Source organism: Aegilops tauschii, chromosome 2 (genome assembly GCF_002575655.3).
Source record: "Aegilops tauschii subsp. strangulata cultivar AL8/78 chromosome 2, Aet v6.0, whole genome shotgun sequence".
Lineage (NCBI taxonomy): Eukaryota > Viridiplantae > Streptophyta > Magnoliopsida > Poales > Poaceae > Aegilops > Aegilops tauschii.
This window is the reverse complement of record NC_053036.3, coordinates 450,410,259-450,422,857: the sequence shown is the minus strand read 5'-3', so window position 1 is coordinate 450,422,857 and position 12,599 is coordinate 450,410,259. Positions and strand designations below refer to the sequence as shown.

At 41.6% G+C, this 12,599-nt stretch overlaps 1 long non-coding RNA gene across 2 annotated transcripts; it reads right to left on the bottom strand.

Annotated features, from left to right (window-relative positions):
- Window positions 1–8,771: 8,771 nt before the first annotated feature.
- LOC141042053 (uncharacterized) lies at window positions 8,772–10,344 on the bottom strand. 2 transcript variants are annotated; one of them, XR_012203862.1, is made up of 4 exons: window positions 10,227–10,344; window positions 9,302–9,413; window positions 9,105–9,160; window positions 8,772–8,877 (listed from the first exon to the last, which is right to left on the bottom strand). It is a non-coding gene; the product is annotated as an uncharacterized lncRNA (long non-coding RNA). The 2 variants fall into 2 exon arrangements; XR_012203861.1 differs by lacking the exon at window positions 8,772–8,877 and having other exon boundaries at window positions 8,928–9,160; window positions 10,227–10,343.
- Window positions 10,345–12,599: the final 2,255 nt, after the last annotated feature.

The window sequence follows — 12,599 nt, the reverse complement described above, 5'->3', positions numbered from 1 at the left end:
TAAAAAACATGCAGAAAACAGCAACTGGCACTTGGCACTATGTCAATAGGTTAGTACCAAAAATGATATAAAATGACTATAAAATGATTATAAAACATCCAAGATTGATAATATAACAGCATGGAACAATCAAAAATTATAGATACGTTGGAGACGTATCAGACGCTCTACTTGGAACTGACAGCTCCACCATTCAATATAAATACGTATCCGGCTTGTGACTTAGAGTCATCCGGATCAGTGTCAAATCTTGCATCGACGTAACCATTTACGACAAGCTCTTTGTCACCTCCATATACGAGAAACATATCCTTAGTCCTTTTTAGGTATTTCGGGATGTTCTTGACCATTGGTCAGTGATCCACTCCTCGATTACTTTGGTACCTCCCTGCTAAAATTATAGCAAGGCACACATCAGGTCTGGTACACAGCATTGTATTCATGATAGAACCTATGGCTGAGGCATAGGGAATGACTTTCTTTTCTCTCTATATTTTGCAGTGGTCGGGCATTGTGTCTGACTCAACTTCACACCTTGTAACACAGGCAAGAACCCTTTCTTTGACTGATCCATTTTGAACTTCTTCAAAACTTTATCAAGGTATGTGCTTTGTGAAAGTCCAATTAAGCGTTTGTATCTATCTATATAGATCTTGATGCCCAATATATAAGAAGCTTCACCGAGGTCTTTCATTGAAAAATTCTTATTCAAGTATCCTTTTATGCTATCCAGAAATTCTATATCATTTCAGCAATATGTCATCCACATATAATATTAGAAATTCTACAGAGCTCCCATTCACTTTCTTGTAACTACAGGCTTCTCCAAAAGTCTGTATAAAACCATATGCTTTGATCACACTATCAAAGCGTATATTCCAACTCCGAGAGGCTTGCACCAGTCCATAAATGGATCGCTGGAGCTTGCACACTTTGTTAGCACCTTTAGGATCAACGAAACCTTCTGGTTGCATCATATACAACTCTTCTTTAAGATACCCATTAAGGAATGCAGTTTTGACATCCATTTGCCAAATTTCATAATCATAAAATGCGGCAATTGCTAACATGATTCGGACAGACTTAAGCATCGCTACGGGTGAGAAGGTCTCATCGTAGTCAACTCCTTGAACTTGTCAAAAACCATTCGCAACAAGTCGAGCTTTGTAGACAGTAACATTACCATCAGCGGCAGTCTTCTTCTTGAAGATCCATTTATTCTCTATGGCTTGCCGATCATCGGGCAAGTCAACCAAAGTCCACACTTTGTTCTCATACAAGGATCCCATCTCAAATTTCATGGCCTCAAGCCATTTCACGGAATCTGGGCTCATCATCTCTTCCTGATAGTTCGTAGGTTCGTCATGGTTGATACGTCTCCAACGTATCTATAATTTTTGATTGCTCCATGCTATATTATCTTCTGTTTTGGACATTATTGGGCTTTATTATTCACTTTTATATTATTTTTGGGACTAACCTATTAACCGGAGGCCCAACCCAGAATTGTTGTTTTTGCCTATTTCAGAGTTTCGCGGAAAAAGAATATCAAACGGAGTCCAAACGGAATGAAACCTTCGGGAACGTGATTTTTGGAACGAACATGATCCAGGAGACTTGGACCCTACGTCAAGCAACCAACAGGGAAGCCACGAGGTAGGGGGCGCACCTACCCCCCCCCCCCCCCAGGCGCGCCCTCCACCCTCCTGCGCCCCCTGTTGCTCCACCGACGTACTTCTTCCTCCTATATATACCTACGTACCCCCAAATGATCAGATACGGAGCCAAAAACCTAATTCCACCGCTGCAACCTTCTGTACCCACGAGATCCCATCTTGGGGCCTGTTCCGGAGCTCTGCCGGAGGGGGCATCGATCACGGAGGGCTTCTACATCAACACCATAGCCTCTCCGATGAAGTGTGAGTAGTTTACCTCAGACCTTCGGGTCCATAGTTAGTAGCTAGATGGCTTCTTCTCTCTTTTTGGATCTCAATACAATGTTCTCCCCCTCTCTCGTGGAGATCTATTCGATATAATCTTCTTTTGCGATGTGTTTGTTGAGACCGATGAATTGTGGGTTTATGATCAAGTTTATCTATGAACAATATTTGAATCTTCTCTGAATTCTTTTATGTATGATTGGTTATCTTTGCAAGTCTCTTTGAATTATCAGTTTGGTTTGGCCTACTAGATTGATCTTTCTTGCAATGGGAGAAGTGCTTAGCTTTGGGTTCAATCTTGCGGTGTCCTTTCCCAGTGACAGTAGGGGCAGCAAGGCACGTATTGTATTGTTGCCATCGAGGATAACAAGATGGGGTTTTTATCATATTGCATGAATTTATCCCTCTACATCATGTCATCTTGCTTAAAGCGTTACTCTGTTCTTATGAACTTAATACTCTAGATGCATGCTGGATAGCGGTCGATGTGTGGAGTAATAGTAGTAGATGCAGGCAGGAGTCGGTCTACTTGTCTCGAACGTGATGCCTATATACATGATAATACCTAGATATTCTCATAACTATGCTCAGTTCTGTCAATTGCTCAACGGTAATTTGTTCACCCACCGTAAAATACTTATGCTCTCGAGAGAAGCCACTAGTGAAACCTATGGCCCCCGGGTCTATCTTTATCATATTAATCTTCCACCACTTAGTTATTTCCGTTGCTTTTATTTTACTTTGCATCTTTATCATAAAAATACCAAAAATAGTATCCTATCATATATATCAGATCTCACTCTCGTAAGTGACCGTGTAGGGATTGACAACCCATTATCATGTTGGTTGCGAGGATTTATTTGTTTTGTGTAGGTGCAAGGGACTCGCGCGTAGCCTCCTACTGGATTGATACCTTGGTTCTCAAAAACTGAGGGAAATACTTACGCTACTCTGCTGCATCACCCTTTCCTCTTCAAGGGAAAACCAACGCAGTGCTCAAGAGGTAGCAAGAAGGATTTCTGGCGCCGTTGTCGGGGAGGTCTACGCAAAAGTCAACATACCAAGTACCCATCACAAACCCTTATCTCCCGCATTACATTATTTGCCATTTGCCTCTCGTTTTCCTCTCCCCCACTTCACCCTTGCCGTTTTATTCGCCCTCTCTTTTCCGTTTGCCTCTTTTCACTCGTCTTTCTTTCACCATGTCTGAATCTGGGGAGGTTATCGCTAATGAAGGCAATAATAACAACTTGGGAAATTTTGATGCTTTAGATGATCCTCTTGAGGAACCTACCATCTTGCACACCAAAAAGTTTTGAGTCGGTAGTGGCAATATTATTGGGAAAGGAGTTATTCAAGACTTCTTTACTTGTGTCGGCGCTTTGCCCATTATGGGTGTCTCTATTTTCATAAAACTAGTAGCCTTGCGGATGCAATATCTTTGCTTGTAGTTGAACTTGAAAGGCAATTTCTTCATATGCATCCTTGCATACAAAGTATTTTCCTAGAATTTTCTAATATTGAGCATTCTTCTGTTAAGCGTGCCGCCACTATCTTTTTGGCTCATGAGTTTAGATTCATAATGGAAGAGGCTAGAGAAATCTTTGCGCATTATAGGGTAGATGCTAGTCATCCTCCCATAGAAGCTATCCTTTTTAATCAAGAAGACATGATGCGTTTACAATCTTTGGATCATGTTGCTTATAATGAAAATCTTAGGAAAAAGGTTCCAGCCGATGTTCTAGTTGATAGAATTTCCGAGCTTAATGATGTTTTTGCTATTCAGAATAATGGATTAGGTTTTTCTCTTGAACAAAGGCTTATGACTTTTTGCCAAAAGAATGCTTGTAATGATGAATTGGTTGTGCAATACAAAGGGCCGAGGGAGGAACCCATACCTCCCGAGATTGATCTTGGGGACTTTTGTCCCATTAAATTTAGCCCTTTTGATTATTTTTGCTTGCCTCAAAGAAAACTTGCTGCTGAACATAGAGAATATGAGAAAAAATTTCATGACTTGCCGTACCATTATTATGGCAATACCTAGATCTATCCTTGCTTTTATGCCTAGCTAGGGGCGTTAAACGATAGCGCTTGTTGGGAGGCAACCCAATTTTATTTTTAGTTTTTTTTGCTTTTTGCTTCTGTTTAGGAATAAATATTTGTTCTAGCCTCTGGTTAGATGTGTTTTTATGTTTTAATTAGTGTTTGTGCCAAGTTAAACCTATAGGATCTTCTTGGATGATAGTTATTTGATCTTGCAGAAATTTCCAGAAACTTTCTGTTCACGAAACCAATTGTTAAAAATCACCAGAATGTGATAAAATATTGATTCAAATTGATGCTGATCAATAAACAAATTTTCTAGGTCCTCCTAGTTTGGCTGATTTTTTGGAGTTCCAGAGGTTTTCGTTAGTTACAGGTTACTACAGACTGTTCTGTTTTTGACAGATTCTGTTTTTCGTGTGTTGTTTGCTTATTTTGATGAATCTATGGCTAGTAAAAGAGTTTATAAACCATAGAGAAGTTGGAATACAGTATGTTTAACACCAATATAAATAAAGAATGAGTTCATTACAGTACCTTGAAGTGGTCTTTTGTTTTCTTTCGCTAACGGAGCTCACGAGATTTTCTGCTGAGTTTTGTGTTGTGAAGTTTTCAAGTTTTGGGTGAAAGATTTGATGGATTATGGAACAAGGAGTAGCAAGAGACTAATCTTGGGGATGCCCATGGCACCCCCAAGATAATCTAAGGACACCAAAAAGCCAAAGCTTGGGGATGCCCCGGAAGGCATCCCCTCTTTCGTCTACTTCCATCGGTAACTTTACTTGGAGCTATATTTTTATTCACCACATGATATGTGTTTTGCTTGGAGCGTCTTGTATGATTTGAGTCTTTGATTTTTAGTTTACCACAATCATCCTTGCTGTACACACCTTTTGAGAGAGACACACATGATTCAGAAATTATTAGAATACTCTATGTGCTTCACTTATATCTTTTGAGTTATATAGTTTTTGCTCTAGTACTTCACTTATATCTTTTAGAGCATGGTGGTGGATTTGTTTTATAGAAACTATTGATCTCTCATGCTTCACTTAGATTATTTTGAGAGTCTTACATAGCATGGTAATTTTCTTAAATAATCCTAATATGCTAGGTATTCAAGAACAGTAAAAATTCTTATGAGTGTGTTGAATACTATGAGAAGTTTTGATGCTTGATAATTGTTTTGAGATATGAAGATGGTGATATTAGAGTTATGCTAGTTGAGTAGTTGTGAATTTGAGAAATACTTGTGTTAAAGTTTGTGATTCCCGTAGCATGCACGTATGGTGAACCGTTATGTGATGAAGTCGGAGCATGATTTATTTATTGATTGTCTTCCTTATGAGTGGCGGTCGGGGACGAGCGATGGTCTTTTCCTACCAATCTATCCCCCTAGGAGCATGCGTGTAATACTTTGCTTTGATAACTTGTAGATTTTTGCAATAAGTATATGAGTTCTTTATGACTAATGTTGAGTCCATGGATTATACGCACCTTCTTCCTTCCACCATTGCTAGCCTCTCTAATACCGCGCACTTTTAACCGGTATCATACACCGACCATATACCTTCCTCAAAACAGCCACCATACCTACCTATCATGGCATTTCCATAGCCATTCCGAGATATATTGCCATGCAACATACCACCGTTCCGTTTACTATCACACGCTCCATCATTGTCATATTGCTTTGCATGATCATGTAGTTGACATTGTATTTGTGGCAAAGCCACCATTCATAATTCTTTCATACATGTCACTCTTGATTCATTGCATATCCCGGTACACCGCCGGAGGCATTCACATAGAGTCATATTTTGTTCTAAGTATCGAGTTGTAATTGTTGAGTTGTAAGAAAATAAAAGTGTGATGATCATCATTTTTAGAGCATTGTCCCAAGTGAGGAAAGGATGATGGAGACTATGATTCCCCACAAGTCGGGATGAGTGGGAACTTTGCTTTCTGGTTGGGAAGTGTCTCTGTCCTTTTCACTTCTTATTACTCCTTTCGTTTACTATTTCTAACATTTCTAGTACCAACTAATTCATTCGGGCGAGACGAAAAAATCAAAGTTTCTCTATAGCCTCTTCGTTTCCGGACGAAAAAAAGAGGCCATAAAAAGGCCCAAATAAAAAAATGATGAGAGAAAAGAGAGAAGGGACAATGTTACTATCCTTTTACCACACTTGTGCTTCAAAGTAGCACCATGATCTTCATGATAGAGAGTCTCCTATGATATCACTTTCATATACTAGTGGGAATTTTTCATTATAGAACTAGGCTTGTATATTCCAATGATGGGCTTCCTCAAAATGCCCTAGGTCTTCGTGAGCAAGGGAGTTGGATGCACACCCACTTAGTTTCTTTTGTTGAGCTTTCGTATACTTATAGCTCTAGTGCATCCGTTGCATGGCAATCCCTACTAACTCACATTGATATCTATTGATGGGCATGTCCATAGCCCGTTGATACGCCTAGTTGATGTGAGACTATCTTCTCCTTTTTTGTCTTCTCCACAACCACCATTCTATTCCACATATAGTGCTATGTCCATGGCTCACGCTCATGTATTGCGTGAAGATTGAAAAAGTTTGAGAACGTCAAAAGTATGAAACAATTGCTTGGCTTGTCATCGGGGTTGTGCATGATTTAAATATTTTGTGTGGTGAAGATAGAGCATAGCCAGACTATATGATTTTGTAGGGATAACTTTCTTTGGCCATGTTATTTTGAGAAGACATAATTGCTTAGTTAGTATGCTTGAAGTATTATTATTTTTATGTCAATATGAACTTTTGTCTTGAATCTTTTGGATCTGAATATTCATACCACAATTAAGAAGAACTAGCTGAATGCCCGTGTGTTGCCATGAAATAATGAAATTAGACACATACACATTGATCAAACATGGCTCCACGTGAGACTCCAGATGGCCGTAAAGACCCGATGATTTTTGGGCGAGTCTGAGTGAGTCCAGAAGCTACCGATGCGTTCACATTGAATTACAGTGTAGTTAAATGTAGTGAACATGCATGCCAAACACCACAATAATGAATGTCTCGCGATAAACATCTATCTTGTCCTTCTCCATTTTTCTCTAGAAGGATCATCATCACCCGGCTCATTTACGTTGGTTCGTTGCGCCTCAAGATTGTCAGTATTAATAAGGATGGGTGTTGGGCTATTGGCTACTCCCAACTATGGTGGGTTTGGCCGCCCCTGCTCTCATGGCAACAAATGATCCTATGGCTTGCGTCGGTGCCACCGGCGAGTAGGTCATGGTCGTCTTGGCCCTTCGGCGTAGTTTTTTGGAGCACGCGACTAACCTGTGCCCGACATGTAATGGAAGCCAGATGAACTCTCCTACATGTCAATCTTTGTTCTGTGGATATGGATGACCACAACCACTGTGACTTTGGCGACGACACATGCTTCTCTTCCACTCCCACTATGAGTACCATCATTATGGCCCTACCTTTTCATATTTCCATATGCGCAAACATAATTCATAAAATTCTTTGATACATACAGGTTCACAATTTGCTCTAGTTTCTACAAAATTAAAGGAATATATGAATATATAAGAGTCATAAGATAAAAAAATCATTTCCTATCATTCGGGCATTGCAGATCAATACAAAAAACTACTCTAAAAATTAACTGCTAGCAGCCCAAAGCCTTTCCGACCGAACATGCGAGTGTAAAACATTTTCTGAACAAAATAGTACATAAGGTAAGAATATCAAATCAGAACCTCAACATCTAAATTTACATATTATGTTTTCTTGAGGCTTCAATGTGTTCTGTTTGATTCCTTATAAAGACGACAAACTTTGTGTATGTTATTAAATTAATAATGCATGACCACCCTATCAGTGCGAGGTTTGTGAAAATAAACAGTATTTCCATAACCTTACCTTTCCCAACCAACTATGACCAAACAAGCCTTTTCTAAACAGAAAATGAAGCCTTTTTTACGGGTAAGAACAATGAAGCCTTGATTGTACACCTGCACTTTACAATCTTTAAGGAGCTAAATAGATTGATAATTATATGTCATGCAAATAATATGAATGTAACTTAGAACACTGTCAAGTTGATGCAGAATATAAATTAGGACTATGCATGGCATGAAATGCCTATAAGTAACAAGTTGGCCAGCATCATTTCACAATTCATCCACATGTTCATATGCCTAAGCGGTGAATATCAGTTTTGTGGCTCTACTGATGTGCATCAAAAGAGTCAGTTTTTACAAACAACAAGAAAATAAAAAGTACTCTCGATATGGCAAGGTTCAATAAGACAATTTTTCACAATGCAAAAACAGACCTAATATGATACATAAAATTTCAGCTACATAGAAGGTTGGTTCCAAACTGAACCAAGAAAAAAGTAAAAGAAAAACTCAATATTATTTAAACATCATTCCTCATTTACTGTCTTTCACTCCAAAGGGTTCTAAAAATCATACAAAATTTGGTTTGCATATATCACCAAGGCCACGAAATATCCCTCCCTGAGAACACCACAGAAGCAAAAAGAATTGCTCACTCAGCAACCTTATTGTCCACATATTTCGAAGAACATCATGGCTTGCCTCACGGCGCTTAGTTAATGCGATCTCCATGTGGTGAATGAAAAAACTGTTTTTATCTCTGCATTATGGATTAAATTTAAATGACATGGTACATCTCAAAAGTTTCCTCTTATAGGAGTACCTTCCTGAAATTAATTTGGATACTATCATGTTTGTCATTAAAGGCAAGTAAAGAAGAGATAAATATACAAGTTTCTCAAAGAGCCTTTGACATTTCTCCTGGAGGCGTTTTTAATGGCTTTATAGCAAATGACAAATACCGCTTGGATTTGTTTGGGTTTAATAATCCTGCATTATGTGATAAAAACAAACTTAATCTTACTGTTTCTCAAAGAGCCTTTGTCACTCAGGAACTTCAAAATATACACCCAAAGGATGAAACAAACTTAATCTATTGTTTCTTCGTACATGTGTATATATAATTCACAGCTATAGAAATTCATAATGGATTAAAATACACTATGACCCTAACCAGACAAATCATAAACACTGGGGCAATATTTCTTTTTCCTTACCTTGATACCTTAGCAGCCAAATTACTCTTCCTCTGCATCCAAGTTGCAACCACAACCTACAGAAACGAATCACATTAGTCCTACAGTCCTCATATCCCATATAACTATAACTAAAGTTTCTTTCTAATGCCGGTGAAGTTTAAGTTCTAAAGCTTATAGTGACAAAGATAAAACATCAGCATCCTTCAATTGGTTACCTTTGTAGTTAAGTAGAGATGATTTCGAAAACAAAATGTGGGATGTTGTATCTGGGCCTCACCCGAACACAAGCCATTTTTTCTCTTCCAAAAACTGTATATATTCAACAACCTGCAATAGAAAATGGTGTCAAGGAAGAGACAACTTAATCAAATGGGTTGCTGCTTATATAAGAAATAAGCTTCAAGGTATGTGGAGTCCATTTTTTAAAAGCTGGAACACAATTATTTATTTGCAACTCCAGTTAGAACCCAACTGGATGTAATAAAATTTCTGAAGAGAAAAACACATTAAAATTGACCAAAGAACCAGAATTGAGCATAGCCCGAGTGTTGCATGTTCGAAAGGGTAGTCATTAATACTCTAAGGTAGACCCCTCATGAATCAAGGCCCACACAATAGTCAATTTTAGTAGAAGCGTATAGAAATCCTAATTCTACTTAGTCAGGTGGTATATAAGCGTATATAAATGCATGTAGCTCCTTGCTTGTAATCACCTTGAGTTGAAGAAATATAAACATAGCTTGTAACTATCATGACTTGAAGAAATTTGAATAACAGGCAGCTTACCTGCCAATGGCTATAAAATCAGCTTTCATATACGTGTTTCTTGCTAATCCATTAATCAATCTAGTGATTCGAGCTAGCTTTGACTACCTACGCTACTATAAGATCATTCCTTCTCAAGGAAAGTCAGGTTTCCTATGTGCACGTATTGCTGTCTGCCGAAGGCACCGCTAGGTGAATTATTGGTTTCAGAATTATATACCCTGACATGACCCTGTTTGTTAAGAGGGACAACTGAAACATTGGTTCATATATCTTGACCAAGGATCATCTTAGTATCTGACATGACCCTGTTTGTTCTGCACGCACAGCAGGAACATGACGAAAACGTGAAGGAGAGGATCGAGATCGACACACCTGTAACATCGCGTACTGAAGTCAGGGTTATGGCCCTCCCTGCCGCACGTGCCCTCACCGCAGCCACCGCTGCCTACCTGCGATGATGATGATGATGACACGAATCTGGCATGGTCGCGTGGAAGACGATGGTGGCTGCGGGATGAACTGGTCAAGGAGGAGGAGCTAGACACCCCTGCCCATGGCCATCTCCTTCCTGCGAATGTTAAGATAGTAGTACTGGATCACGACCTAAACCAGAAATCTAGCAGTGATGCTGTAAGCACGTCTTGCGGGTCGGCGACCTTGGTCCCAGCTGATGGCTCCGGCAAGTGTAGGAGGGCCATGGGCCTCGGTGGTTGCCAACTTCCCTGTCTGCCGCGCTCTTGACCAAGGATCATCTTAGTATCTGACATGACCCTGTTTGTTCTGCACGCACAGCAGGAACATGACGAAAACGTGAAGGAGAGGATCGAGATCGACGCACCTGTAACATCGCGTACTGAAGTCAGGGTTATGGCCCTCCCTGCCGCACGTGCCCTCACCACAGCCACCGCTGCCTACCTGCGATGATGATGATGATGACGCGAATCTGGCATGGTCGCGTGGAAGACGATGGTGGCTGCGGGATGAACTGGTCAAGGAGGAGGAGCTAGACACCCCTGCCCATGGCCATCTCCTTCCTGCGAATGTTAAGATAGTAGTACTGGATCACGACCTAAACCGGAAATCTAGCAGTGCTGCTGTAAGCACGTCTTGCGGGTCGGCGACCTTGGTCCCAGCTGATGGCTCCGGCAAGTGTAGGAGGACCATGGGCCTCGGTGGTTGCCAACTTCCCTGTCTGCCGCGCTCTTGACCAAGGATCATCTTAGTATCTGACATGACCCTGTTTGTTCTGCACGCACAGCAGGAACATGACGAAAACGTGAAGGAGAGGATCGAGATCGACGCACCTGTAACATCGCGTACTGAAGTCAGGGTTATGGCCCTCCCTGCCGCACGTGCCCTCACCGCAGCCACCGCTGCCTACCTGCGATGATGATGATGATGACGCGAATCTGGCATGGTCGCGTGGAAGACGATGGTGACTGCGGGATGAACTGGTCAAGGAGGAGGAGCTAGACACCCCTGCCCATGGCCATCTCCTTCTTGCGAATGTTAAGATAGTAGTACTGGATCACGACCTAAACCAGAAATCTAGCAGTGCTGCTATAAGCACGTCTTGCGGGTCGGCGACCTTGGTCCCAGCTAATGGCTCCGGCAAGTGTAGGAGGCCAATGGGCCTCGGTGGTTGCCAACTTCCCTGTCTGCCGCGGAAGTCACACGGCAGGGAAAGGGGATGGCGGGCAGATACGGTGTAGGGTCAACAGCGGGAAAGCGAGAGGTCGTGGGTGAGAGGACAGAAGGATCCGCCCGTCCTCATCGCATTGGCCAAGTCGAGCGATGAAGGAAGAGGCCGGCGGCTGCAATTTTCTAGGGAGAGACATGGGATCGACTGAGGGGGGTGGGGTTTGGGAGGCGATGGGGCGTGGGACGTGGGAGACGTGCGCGTGTGGGCCGTTTTTTTCCTTTTCTTCTGAGTTTCAGTTTTCACATCAACGTGAGTGCCGAGAAACATGGATGGCACGAGGTGGGGCTGTGGGGAGTAGCGAGAGAGGATGGATCATAGCTTGGGAAGGAGGTCGAACCATCACGACGTTCGATTCTCCTTTAATAGTAGAGATTACATTAAAATTATGCCAAGTAGCACTCCGCATCAAAAATTCTGTTTTTATCATTTACCTACTCGAGGACGAGCAGGAATTAAGCTTGAGGATGCTTGATACGTCCCCAACGTATCTATAATTTTTTATTGTTCCATGCTATATTATCTTCTGTTTTGGACATTATTGGGCTTTATTATTCACTTTTATATTATTTTTGGGACTAACCTATTAACCGGAGGCCCAGCCCAGAATTGCTGTTTTTGCCTATTTCGGAGTTTCGCAGAAAAAGAATATCAAACGGAGTCCAAACGGAATGAAACCTTCGGGAACGTGATTTTTGGAACGAACATGATCCAGGAGACTTGGACCCTACGTCAAGCAACCAACAGGGGCCACGAGGTAGGGGCGCGCCTACCCCCCCCCCCCCCCGGCGCGCCCTCCACCCTCGTGGGCCCCCTGTTGCTCCACCGACGTACTTCTTCCTCCTATATATACCTACGTACCCCCAAACGATCAGATACGGAGCCAAAAACCTAATTCCACCGCCGCAACCTTCTGTACCCACGAGATCCCATCTTGGGGCCTGTTCCGGAGCTCCGCCGGAGGGGGCATCGATCCCGGAGGGCTTCTACATCAACACCATAGCCTCTCCGATGAAGTGTGAGTAGTTTACCTCAGACCTTCGGGT